General features: G+C 39.5%; 1 long non-coding RNA gene across 1 annotated transcript; it reads right to left on the minus strand.

The window, feature by feature from the left end:
• Positions 1-463: 463 nt before the first annotated feature.
• LOC143892653 (uncharacterized) lies at positions 464-12,453 on the minus strand. The gene is made up of 3 exons (XR_013255564.1): positions 12,134-12,453; positions 3,294-11,206; positions 464-3,146 (listed from the first exon to the last, which is right to left on the minus strand). It is a non-coding gene; the product is annotated as an uncharacterized LOC143892653 (long non-coding RNA).
• Between the last annotated feature and the right edge of the window lie 760 nt (positions 12,454-13,213).

Genomic DNA, 13,213 nt, shown 5'->3' on the forward strand with positions numbered 1-13,213 from the left:
TGGTGCAACAATGGGCATGTGCGATCCAGACCGTTTATATAGATCATCTTGAGAGGACCCACATGGTCCCCACCCAATCCCAATTCAAATGGACATTCCACCAAAGGTTTTTAAATTTCGGTTTAGGTTGGCACGGAAATGGAAACATTTCGATTTCGGTGGTAATTTTGTAAAATTACCGAAATGTATGGAAACATATGTAAATGATGAAATTTTAAGATGAAACTTTGGGAAATGCTAGAATAAGCTTAAATACATACTTATAAACCCCCAAGAAGAACGACATAGGAGGCCGGTCACATCTAACACCTAAAATATCTTCTAGCAATATAACCCTCAAATTTGTTAGAAGCCCTCAATGATCCTCAGTTGAAGAAAGCTATGGTAAAATGGAGGCCCTCAAGAAGAACAACATAGGAGGTCACCTCTTGATTTAGAGAAATTGAACTACTAGTAATCAAAGTTCAAGAATATGAAATTTCCAATAACACTGTCTAAAGAAAAAGAAACCTAGAATCACAAAATTACATATAAAGCTTCACAATAAAATTCAACATGAAAAGAAAACACTACAAATATAGTATCCACAACAGACTTTCAATTCTTTACAAGATGGCTAGGGTACAAGTGGCTCAAGTGGAATACTAAAGCCATTTACCACACAAATCTTCTAAAATACAGAGAACTTTTCAACCTATAAAGTTAGTCTAAAATAAACTTTTCAACCACACAAATCTTCTAAAATAAAGTTAGTCCAAATAATCAAACCTATAAAAGTTAGTCTAAAAGAAAATTTTCAACCACACAAATCTTCTAAAATAAAGTTAGTCCAAATAATCAGCGTAGGAACACAGCCGATGCATATGAACGTCCATACTAATTTTATGTTTACATATTCCTAAAGGCGCAAGAATATTTTTAATGTTGATTGTAAAATACTGATTACATACAGTAATAGAAAGGCCCGTCCTTACCAACTAAACAAAAAGAAGACCTAAATATAGAATTGATGAAGATCGGCCCCGCTCAATCATGTTGGGTGAAAAGGAAAAAAAATTAACAAGATATCAAGAAAAAAATATTTTGTTTTGAATGAAACCAAAAAAATAAAATAAAATCACCCTGAAAAACCTACATATGAAATGGAGATCAAGATGCAATGGAGACTTTAGAGTAAATATTTATAAATATTTTGTTTTGAATGAAACCAAAAAAAAAAAAAAAAATCAACCTGAAAAACCTACAAATGAAATGGAGATTTAGATGCGATGGAGATTTTAGAGTAAATATTTATAAGGGATTACTAGGAGGGGTGGGGGTGAAACAACTAATCACTCCAAAAGTTTAAACTGCTAGAGTTGGTATTATTTAATCATTTATACTTCAACACTCGACCTCGCTTGTGGCCCCCCTCTTTTTTGGGTTGGTTGTACACGCGGACCCTCTTTTGGGTTGGCCGCACATGTGGATTTTTTAATATCAAGGAGTTGTTGGGGTTTGAAACCGCGACCTACTAAGGCAATAGCTCTGATACCATGTCAAACGAGCAATTACTCCAAAAGCTTAAGCTGCTAGAGTTGGTGTTATTTATTGCTTTATACTTCAATAGGAAGAATAACAGAGGAGAACTAATCTGATCACTGATCTAACAACAGATCATCGGAGGAGGAAGATTGAAAGGAAGCAAGGGCGGACAGAGGGTTTTGAAATAGAGGGGAGGGGCAGAGCCATGACTTTGGTTGACGTGTCGATGGGGGGGATGCCTCCCACTCCCCTGCCTGTGTCCTTGCACATGCGTATGTGCACACAGCCACACAAACGTACACACCAAAATGTCTACTGACTACTGTCTTCCCTTAACTTCATATATAAAATTTGGGGAATCAAAAGGAATATACGATAGAAAGGCCATACCTATCGAAACATAGCTCAATCATATCTAAACAAAATTTCTGAGAAAATTGTAGAAAAAGTTTTGAATGCCCATTGTGTTCTATGTCTAAGAGCTCTGCAGTGGAATCCCTTGTTGCAGCATCCCCAAGGTAGTTTTTCCTTTTCATTAGAAGTGTTATTTTTTCTTTATTCTCCTTCATCTTCTTCAATGTGGATTCCTGGATGGATTTTTTCTTTATTCTGTATGGATTTCTGGATTCCCAGTGCACAAAATCTCTACAAGAATGGACAAAAGGCTCCATTGAATCACGGATATGTACAACCCTTGGCACAACATCTCTACAAGAATGGACAAAAGGCTCCGTTGAATTACGAATACGTACAACCCTTATGAATTCATCAGTTCTGTACGACTTTGCTTGGATGCTCAGACAGAGGCAAGTTACGACTTTGCTTGGATGCTCAGTGGATTTGTTCCCTCGCAATTGACCTTTGGATAATGCAACTAAAAGCGAATGGAACTCATGGACCCGTAAGGCTTCAAAGATTGAAGGTTTGGTCCCTCCCAAATATCTTGCTACTTGCTGCTCTTGTGTCTCTCTCAAGTTATTCCAAGGAAAGAGTTTGTAAAATTCATCCATGTATTGATACGTGGTTTTGTTTCCTTGGACTAGATTTTGAAGCAGTTGGTTATTATAGGGGAGGAATTAATGCTCCATCTCCCTCTTTAATATGGCCCAAGATTGGAGAGGTGGCTCATCTAGCTCTCGACAATGATGCTTCAACTGGCCGTCCTTCCTTTGAATCAAAGTATTACAAGCTGAACTTGCTCGTTGGTGGGCACATTTTTGAATTTAAACAGTTCTTCCACCGTATTTATCCAGTCAAGGACCTCTCTTCAGTATCCATTCTACAACAGAATTCAGGAATTTCAAGTTTTATTTCGGATTTCCACTGTCGATCATCCTGTGGCTAGACATTGCGTCTTGGAGATGCCCTTCGTGGTACTCTCACCTTAAAATCAACGACCTACCACTCTCGGAGTTCTTCCTCTGTCCTTGGCCTTAGGCTCTTTGGCTGCAAAAGCAAATTATCCACCTTTTGATTCAAACTACAGATCTCGGCAATTAGATCATCCTGTCTCATCTGACTCTATACTAAGAACTCAAGCAACTGAGCACTATCAACAAACCCTGTAGGGATAACAGGAGTAGATATTGATCGTTCTACTTCATTCTCTTTCCTCTCAGCCACTGAAATTTGCATGTAAATGAGCCGTAGATTGTACAAAGAAGCGTAGAGTTGTATGTTATTCTAAAACATTACTTTATGATCCCATAGGATCTTTGGCAATGAAAATCAAAGAAACACAGCAATTTAACGAGACGGTTTACATGTACCTTTTTACCATGGCAGCACCTTTAGAGCTGGTAATCCGACGAAGCGGTTCTTTCCCGAGCACAATAACGACTAGGAAACGCCCCTTGTTCTTCTCTTCCTTATACCCCACCACCACTAGGCTTATGGGAAACCTTTCTTTTGCACATGAGCACTCTCAAGGAGAGTGGAATTGTAGTAAGAGGAAGAGGGACCAAAAGTCTCTATTTATAAGAGGAGAAAGCACGCATAGAACTTTCTAATCTAATCAATTTTCGTTTGGCATCTTTGGGACAAAAATTAGCAAGCCTTTAGTGTTTATTTTGGGCCCAAAAACCTTCCCAAACATGGATGATTAGTTGCCAAAGAGAAGGGTTGCCTTAATGCAAGGCCATGAACAAGGTTAGCTAGTTCCAAAAATAAAAACTTCTAACATTGTAGTCAAGTTCACAAAGACGAGCTCTGGTAAAAATTTACAAACAAAATGGTAGGCAAGCGGGTAGTAGGGACAACAATCTTTTAGGGTGGAGGTTGGTGGAAATTCTACAGATTTTTGAACCATTCCTGATTCCCAATAGAGAACTCTATTGAAAGTCAGATCCCATACAATCAATGAGCAGTACAGACGACATTCAGAATTCAGTCAGAACTCATACAATCAACTAGTATAGACGACATTTAGAGAGTTTTTTAATAAGTCTGTATTCAATGATTGAAGTTTTGGCGATGAGATGCCCAATACAAGATCATTGATGATTCCTTTCTAAAACAAGGGTTGAATTACATATCGTGAATTTACAATAGAAATTCTCTTTCCTCAAATAAGAGAATTCTCGACAATCTTCTCAAACTTCGCTTACCATCCTAATACAAACATTAACTGAATAAACTACCCCAAAGACAATGAAGGCCTTTTACATGAGTCATTTTTTACTTGTGCAGCTTGTGAAGTCTCTCAGACCACTGAATGCTCTTGGGATGCTCAAGCTTCCGGTGCACCTCCTCTCCTAGTTTGCCCACATCATCATCATTGAAGGATGCATCATGTCCTCCAATGCTTGTCCTTTGACGTCCTTTTGCTAGATGTAAATAAAGTCGAACTCTGAGAGAAATAACGCCCACTTAGCTAGACTCCCTGACAGTACCGGCCTTGACATGATGTACTTCAAGGGATTAGCTCTCGAGATTAGGTGGACTGTGTGCGCTAACATATAGTGTCAGAGCTTCTTCGTTGTAAAGATGAGAGAAGGAACATCTTCTCAATCGAAGAGTAATTCAACTCAGCTCCTACCATAGTCCAACTAAGGTAATAGAGGGCATTCTCCTTCCCCTCATCATTAGTTTGGGCAAGAAGGGCCCCATAGGGATTTGTCTTATGCTGCAATGTAGAGGATCGGCGGCTTCCCTGGGATCAATGCAGCTAAGACAAGCAATTTGAGGAGGTATTCCTTAATTCTGCAGAAAGCGTTCTTGTAGGCTTCATCCCACTCGAATGACACGCCCTTCTTCATCAGCCTGGTGAAGGGGTGACATCGTCCTGCCGGGTTATAAATAAATCTCTAGATGTATGCAAGCCAAACTTGGAGGCTCTCCAAGTCATGGAAAGATCGAGGCTCTAGCATTTTTTGAATGGCAACGATCTTCGCTTGATTTATCTCAATGCCCTGATTGCGAACGACGAATCCAAGATTGGTAGAACACTTGTTTTTAATTATAGGGGAGGATTTCATGCTACATCTCCCTCTTTAAGATTGGAAAGGTGGCTCATCTAAGTCTCGTCGATGATGCTTTAAGTCCTGCCACCAACCAACCGGACGCCCTTCCTATGAATCAAAGTGTCCCAAGCTAAAATTGCCCCTTGGAGAGCACATTTTTGAATTCAAAGACTTATTCGATAGTAATGATCTAGTCAAGGACCTTCTCAGCATCCATTCTGCCATAGAATTCTGTATGTTCAAGTTTGATGCCGGATTTCCACCGTTGATCAAGAGCCTTCGATAATACAGCTGACACCGAATAGAACTCATGGACTTGTAAGGCTTCAAATATTTGAAGGTTTGAGCTGTCCCAAATATCTCGCAACTTGTTGTTCTTATGTCTATTCCAAGCAACGAGTTTAACAAACCTCGACGTGTATTGAGACACGTCTTATTTCCTTGTTCTAGCTTCTTAAGCCGGTGGTAGAACACTTGTTTGTCATTATAGGGGAGGAATTCATGCTACATCTCCCTCTTTAAGATTGGACAGGTGGCGCATCTAAGTCTCGTCGATGATGCTTTAACTCCTGCCAGCAACCGGTCGCCCTTCCTTTGAATCAAAGTGTCACAAGCTAAAATTGCTCCTTGGTGAGCACATCTTTGAATTCAAACAGTTATTTCATAGTATTGATCTAGTCAAGGACCTCTTCAGCATCCATTCTGCTATAGAATTCTGTAATTTGAAGTTTGATGTCGTATTTCCACCGTTGATCAACTTGTAGCTGGACACTTTTCAGCCTTCGATAATACAGCTAACACCGAATAGAACTCATGGACTTGTAAGGCGTCAAGTATTGAAGGTTTGAGCCCTCACAAATATCTCGCAACTTCTTGTTCTTATGTCTCCTTCAACCAACGAGTTTGACAAACCCTGTCGGGTATTGAAACACATCTTATTTCCTTGTTCTAACTTCTTAAGCCCGTGGTAGAACAGCTGTTTGTCATTATAGGGGAGGAATTCATGCTACATCTCCCTCTTTAAGATTGGGAAGGTGGCTCAGCTAAGTCTCGTCGATGATGCTTTAAGTCCTGCCAGAAACCGGACGACCTTCCTTTGAATCAAAGTGTCACAAGCTAAAATTGCTCATTGGTGAGCACATCTTTGAATTCAATCAGTTATTCGATAGTATTGATCTAGTCAAGGACCTCTTCAGCATCCATTCTGCCATAGAATTCTGTAATTTCAAGTCTGATGCCAGATTTCCACCGTTGATCAACTTGTGGCTGGACACTTTTGAGCCTTCGATAATACAGCTGACACCGAATAGAACTCATGGACTTGTAAGGCTTCAAATACTGAAGGTTTGAGCTGTCCCACATATCTCGCAATTTGTTATTTTTATGCCTCCTTCAAGCAACAAGTTTGACAAACCCAGCCGTGAATTGAGACACTTATTATTTCCTTGTTCTAGCTTCTTAAGCCCGTGGTAGAACACTTGTTTGTAATTATAGGGGAGGAATTCATGCTACATCTCCCTCTTTAAGATTGGAAAGGTGGCTCTTCTAAGTCTCGTCGATGATGCTTTAAGTCCTGCCAGTAACCGGTTGCCCTTCCTTTGAATCAAAGTGTCCTAAACTGAAATTGATCATTGGTGAGCACATCTTTGAATTCAAAAAGTTATTTGATAGTAATGATCTAGTCAAGGACCTCTTCAGCATCCATTCTACCATAGAAATCTATAATTTCGAGTTCGATGCCGGATTTCCACCGTTGATCAACTTGTGGGTAGACACTATTGAGCCTTCGATAAAACAGCTGACATCGAATAGAACTCGTGGACTTGTAAGGCTTCAAATATTGAAGGTTTGAGCCGTCCCAAATGTCTCGCAACTTGTTGTTCTTATGTCTCCTTCAAGCTATTCCATGCAACGAGTTTGGCAAACCCAGCAGTGTATTGAGACACGTCTTATTTCCTTTTCTAGATTCTTAAGCCGGTGGTAGAACACTTGTTTTTAATTATATGAGAGGAATTCATGCTACATCTCTCCTCTTTAAGATTGGAAAGGTGGCTCATATAAGTCTCGTCGATGATGCTTTAAGTCCTACCAGCAACCGGATGCCCTTCCTATGAATCAAAGTGTCCGAAGCTAAAATTGCCCCTTGGGGAGCACCTCTTTGAATTCAAAGAGTTATTCGATAGTAATGACCTAATCAAGGACCTCTTCAGCAGCCACTCTGCCATAGAATTCTGTATGTTCAAGTTCGACGCCGGATTTCCACCGTTGATCAAGAGCCTTCGATAATACAGCTGACACCGAATTAGAACTCATGGACTTCTAAGGCTTCAAATATTGAAGGTTTGAGCCGTCCCAAATATCTCGCACCTTGTTGTTCTTATATCTATTCCAAGCAACGAGTTTGACAAACCTAGCCGTGTATTGAGACACGTCTTATTTCCTTGTTCTAGCTTCTTAAGCCGGTGGTAGAATACTTGTTTGTAATTATCGGGAAGGAATTCATGCTACATCTCCACTTTAAGATTGGAAAGGTGGCTCATCTAAGTCTCGTCGATGATGCTTTAAGTCCTGCCAGCAACCAGTCGCCCTTCCTTTGAATCAAAGTGTCACAAGCTAAAATTGCACGTTGGTGAGCACATCTTTGAATTCAAACAGTTATTCGATAGTATTGATCTAGTCAAGGACCTCTTCAACATCCATTCTGCTATAGAATTCTGTAATTTGAAGTTCGATGCCGTATTTCCACCGTTGATCAACTTGTAGCTGAGCACTTTTGAGCCTTCGATAATACAGCTGACACAGAATAGAACTCATGGACTTGTAAGGCTTCAAATATTGAAGGTTTGAGCCATCCCAAATATCTCACAACTTCTTGTTCTTATGTCTCCTCCAAGCAACGAGTTCGACAAACCCAGCCGTGTACTGAGACACGTCTTATTTCCTTGTTCTAGCTTCATAAGCCAGTGGTAGAACACTTGTTTGTAATTATAGGGGAGGAATTCATGCTACATCTCCCTCTTTAAGATTGGAAAGGTAGCTCATCTAAATCCAAGTCTCGTCGATGATGCTTTAAGTTCTGCCAGCAACCGATCGCCCTTCCTTTGAATCAAAGTGTCACAAGCTAAAATTGCTCCTTGGTGAGCACATCTTTGAAATTTGAAGTCAAACAGTTATTCGATAGTATTGATCTAGTCAAGGACATCTTCAGCATCCATTCTGCCATAGAATTCTGTAATTTCAAGTTTGATGCCGGATTTTCACTGTTGATCAACTTGTGGCTGGACACTTTTGAGCCTTCGATAATACAGCTGACACCGAATAGAACTCATGGACTTGTAAGGCTTCAAATATTGAAGGTTTGAGCCGTCCCAAATATCTCGCAACTTCTTGTCCTTATGTCTCCTTCAAGCAACGAGTTTGACAAACCCTGTTGGGTATTGAAACACGTCTTATTTCGTTGTTCTAGCTTCTTAAGCCGGTGGTATAACACTTGTATGTCATTATAAGGGAGGAATTCATGCTACATCTCCCCCTCTTTAAGATTGGAAAGGTGGCTCAGCTAAGTCTCATCGATGATGCTTTAAGTCCTGCCAGCAACCGGTCGCCCTTCCTTTGAATCAAAGTGTCACAAGCTAAAATTGCTCATTGGTGAGCACATCTTTGAATTCAATCAATTATTCGATAGTATTGATCTGGTCAAGCACCTCTTCAGCATCCATTCTGCATAGAATTCTATAATTTCAAGTTCGATGCCGGATTTCCACCGTTGATCAACTTATGGCTGGACACTTTTGAGCCTTCGATAATACAGCTGACACCGAATGGAACTCATGGACTTGTAAGGCTTCAAATACTGAAGGTTTGAGCCGTCCCAAATATCTCGCAATTTGTTATTTTTATGCCTCCTTCAAGCAACGAGTTTGACAAACCCAGCCGTGAATTGAGACACGCATTATTTCCTTGTTCTAGCTTCTTAAGCCGGTGATAGAACACTTGTTTGTAATTATAGGAGAGGAATTCATACTACATCTCCCTCTTTAAGATTGGAAAGGTGCCTCATCTAAGTCTCGTCGATGATGCTTTAAGTCCTGGCAGCAACCGGTCGCCCTTCCTTTGAATCAAAGTGTCACAACTTAAAATTGCGCATTGGTGAGCACATCTTTGAATTCAACCAGTTATTCGATAGTATTGATCTAGTCAAGGACCTCTTCAGCATCCATTCTCCCATAGAATTCTGTAATTTCAGTTTGATGCCGGATTTCCACCGTTGATCAACTTGTGGCTGGACACTTTTGAGCCTTCGATCATACAATTGACACCAAATAGAACTCATAGACTTGTAAGACTTCAAATACTGAAGGTTTCAGCCGTCCCAAATATCTCGCAACTTGTTATTTTTATGTCTCCTTAGTGCCGCACCCTCCCACAACCCCAATACCCCATCCCTTACTGTTGCACCCTCCCAAAACCCACTGTTTTGGATTTCTCCTTGGTGCAGCAAACACCTACCACCCCACGTAAACCGAAAACCGATTTTGAGTTTTTCCTTGTTCACCCTACCCCTTCTGATCCCACTATTTGGGCTCTTTTTCGTTTGCCGCCCTAGCCTTTCTTTACCAGGTCACCCCACGCCTCATCTGATGGTACCCACACTCATGCCCTCATCCACCCCACATCTGAAGGTACCCACCCCTCATCTGATGGTTTGAACCATCTCTAACTCCCTCTTTCTTGTTGTTGTGAGACTCCAGAACAATTTTGGCGCTTGTTATTTCATCGTCGTGTGGTTGGTTGGTTTCCTGTGTTCTTGGATCTGTTCCGTTCCAAAGCCTTTTGATATCGTGTTGGGCTGACTGTTTGACGCCCTAGTGATTTTCTTCTTCTACGTTATAAGTTGATATTCCTTCTTCTCTGCAAATTATGTGTTCATGGTCCTCATGGATGCCCCTACTGGCTCCTCTCTTCGATGGAGATCCCTACGGTTCAGATGACGTCCATCAAGTTTGATGGATCTAATCATCCTCTGTGGCGTACGGCAGTTGAAACTTTCCTTCTAGCTTAGGGCAAAGTTGAGTAGATTGAACAGGATGCCCCCTGTTGATGATAAATCATATAGCAAGTGGCACCATGAGGATGCCCTTATCAATACTCTTTTGTGGAATAGCATGGAACCGAAGAGTGACGGCCCCATGATGTATCTTCGCACTTTCAAAGACATTTGGAAACGTGCCGAAACTCTATTCCGGTGTGAACAACTTGACAAGGAACTGTGATGTCTACTTAGAGAAATTAACAAATAATTTGTTAAAATATGTTTAAACTTGAGTCAATTTTTTTGGGTTTAATTTGGAAAAATCATCCCAAATTAAAAAATGTGATAATTTTTATTTTTTTTTATTTTTTTTGACATGCTGTGATAATTGTTAATTATTTATGATCTTTCAAGGTTTAAAATGGGGAATAAAAAATTCAAGATCTTTTCAAGGACTCTTCAATCATTTGGATGATTTTGTAACTACGCAAGGAATCACAAGGTTGCAAAGCAGAAGGGAACCCTAAGTAAACGGTCCATGCAAAGAAAAAGATAATCTCACACAAACAAATAACTTGCTGTTCCTTTCAAACAGAACTGAAAACTTCCCAAAATACTGTTCATCAAAGAAAGAACAAATGGTTGAGAATTATTTTATTTTGGTGCCGCAATTATATAATTCTATAGCGCAAGATAGTTACTCAGATAATTTCAACCAAAATAAAAATACAAAAGGTTTTACCTAAAGCACTAGGTCTAGAGTTCGCTGTAGCTCCCTCACAAACTAAGGACTTTTGCCATGTCAGCATCCGAAAATTCTCCACCGGACTTCCTCCATTTGAAAATCTTTCAGTTTCTGACCCAAGATTCCGGGAGTTGTCAACTGAAAAATGCACATTATTATCCAAGGGCTCCTCTGTCTATGCTCGGCTATCCCATTGAAAGCTCTGTGATGGGGAATAGCTCACACTCCTGTTTGAAGATTGGATTGGAGTTCTGCAGCGCAGAGTTTTATCCCTTGCAGCGACACAACATACAGAACCCATGCTCGCTCTTACATACAAAAATCCTTCCAAATGATAAGAAGCTCATAAATGTTCCAGAAACTTTAGTGTTTATGGTCAAAAGGTTTGGTTTCTTGCAGAATTGTCATGCCCTTGGTCCAAAAAGAAGTTAATTTCAAGTTGTCCTGCAAAGAAAAGTAGGCGCATATATAATCCAAAAGAATAAAAAGTGTATGAATTTTAATTCATTAGACGAAGTTTTAGTTCTTCCATAACATATATATATAATCATACAACAATAATATAAACAATATGGGAAGCCTACCTACCAAGGTACATAAACAGAAATCAAACCAAAGAGTAAATCCTAGAGAGAAGACAAACTACAAGCAGAAACACAAATAAAAAGATAAATACTCTGCCTAACTAGAAAACCTCAAAACAAATCCTTTCGAAAACTGAACTTTCAAACTATAAAGAGAAACCACTAAACCAACAACCCTCAACCTCTAATCAAATTGCAGAAGCCTCTAAACCATTTTGTATTAAAAACCTAAACCTAAATGTTTCAGCATACAAAGCCAATTTTAGGGCTAAATAAAGAAAAGTATCAAATAAGTTGCCAAAATTAGAATGAAAACCAACAAAAAATATCCTCTACCTACAATCCAACTGCATCAGTTTCGTAAAATGCCACCTACCCTCAATAGATCAAAACAAACCGAAATCCATAGCGAAAAACAGTAATTAAAGTCAAACAAAAATTGTTGCTAAAACCCTAACTTTCTTTTAAAAATGATACGGTGCCAAACTAGCGAGAAAAAACAAAAGAAAAACTGTTCATCTGCTCGAAAAATAAGAGGAAAAATACAAAAAAGAATCGGATTCCGTATCGTCTTGGAAGTTACCATCAAAATCCCTAAAATACGAAGAATCGGATGCTACCAGGCAAAAACGAAGCGAAAACAAACCCTAAAAAGCCATTATAGCTAAGACTAGGTTTTGAGATTCAGTTCATAAAGTTGTAATCAGATCCTAAAACTGGCACGAAAATTAAGGCGAAAACACGATTTATTAAGTACTCGGAATCCAAGCGTAGAAAAAAAACGCACCTAAAATCGAATTCCATTGCGTCCCTAAAAATACCAAGGACGATCCCAAATTCTCTCCGAAGAACAATAACGACGGTAAAATCTGCCATTTTTAGGTCTCCAGATTCGATTCACGTATTTCTTAGCTTCGAAAAATCGCTCAAACGGATGAAAAAAATCGCCGTAGAAGCGAAAGAAAATCTCGAGAGGATTACGTGAATGAAACGTATTCTATACCTTCTAATAATAGAGTTTGAGAGAGAGAGAGAGAGAGAGAGTGTTTCAAAACGGTATTTATGATTTAGGGGGTACGCACTAGGCGTAACTTAGAGATGATCTGGTGTCTCGAAAATGTGGAACTTTGATTAGTTGAAAAGTCTAAAATGCGCCCAGTGCGTAACACGCTTTCCTGTTTTTCGACCGACTAAACATGTGGTGCGTACTGCGCAACAGCCATCATGTAACTTTCTTTAATGTCGGAAATGCCCTGGGCGCGGAACAGTACAATACTAGGCATCTCACGACTCTCGCTTTTGCGCTAAATAAACAAAGGGAAGTGATGTATTTGCTCTTTTTTTTTACTTGGGATAGCCCGCTCTAGTGCACTTATGAGTTATGGCCGAGGTTTTAGATTTCGGTTTCCGAATGCGTTTTGGTCCTCACCACCGAAACCGATTTTTTTGCCCAAATTTCTAAATTTCCTTCGAAATCTGACGAAATAAAAAAAAAGCTTGATTTTATCCAGCCAGAGGGAAATATTAAATAATGAATAAAATATAGTTTTTAATATGATCTTCCCTAAAATGTCGGACCTAAAATTTCGGTCCGAAATTTTAGGAAAACGCCAGAAATTTCTAATTTTCGGTCGAAATAAATTAATGTTTGTAGTTAACATAATTTCTTTCAAAATTTAAAACCTTGTTATGACCAAGGTTTTAAATTTCGGTCGAAATTTCAGCCCAAAAAAATGACATTTTGATCACCTTTACCGAATTTCAGCTAAAATTTCGGTTTCGGTGAGGACCGAAATTACCCCCAACCTGAAATTTAAAACCTTTTGGTAGCTTGCTAAACCTTTGACTCTTGGAGATAGACAGAATA

Source organism: Tasmannia lanceolata, unplaced genomic scaffold, assembly GCF_043159265.1.
Source record: "Tasmannia lanceolata isolate RefF3 unplaced genomic scaffold, GAP_Taslan_0.1 ptg000015l, whole genome shotgun sequence".
Classification (NCBI taxonomy): Eukaryota; Viridiplantae; Streptophyta; class Magnoliopsida; order Canellales; family Winteraceae; genus Tasmannia; species Tasmannia lanceolata.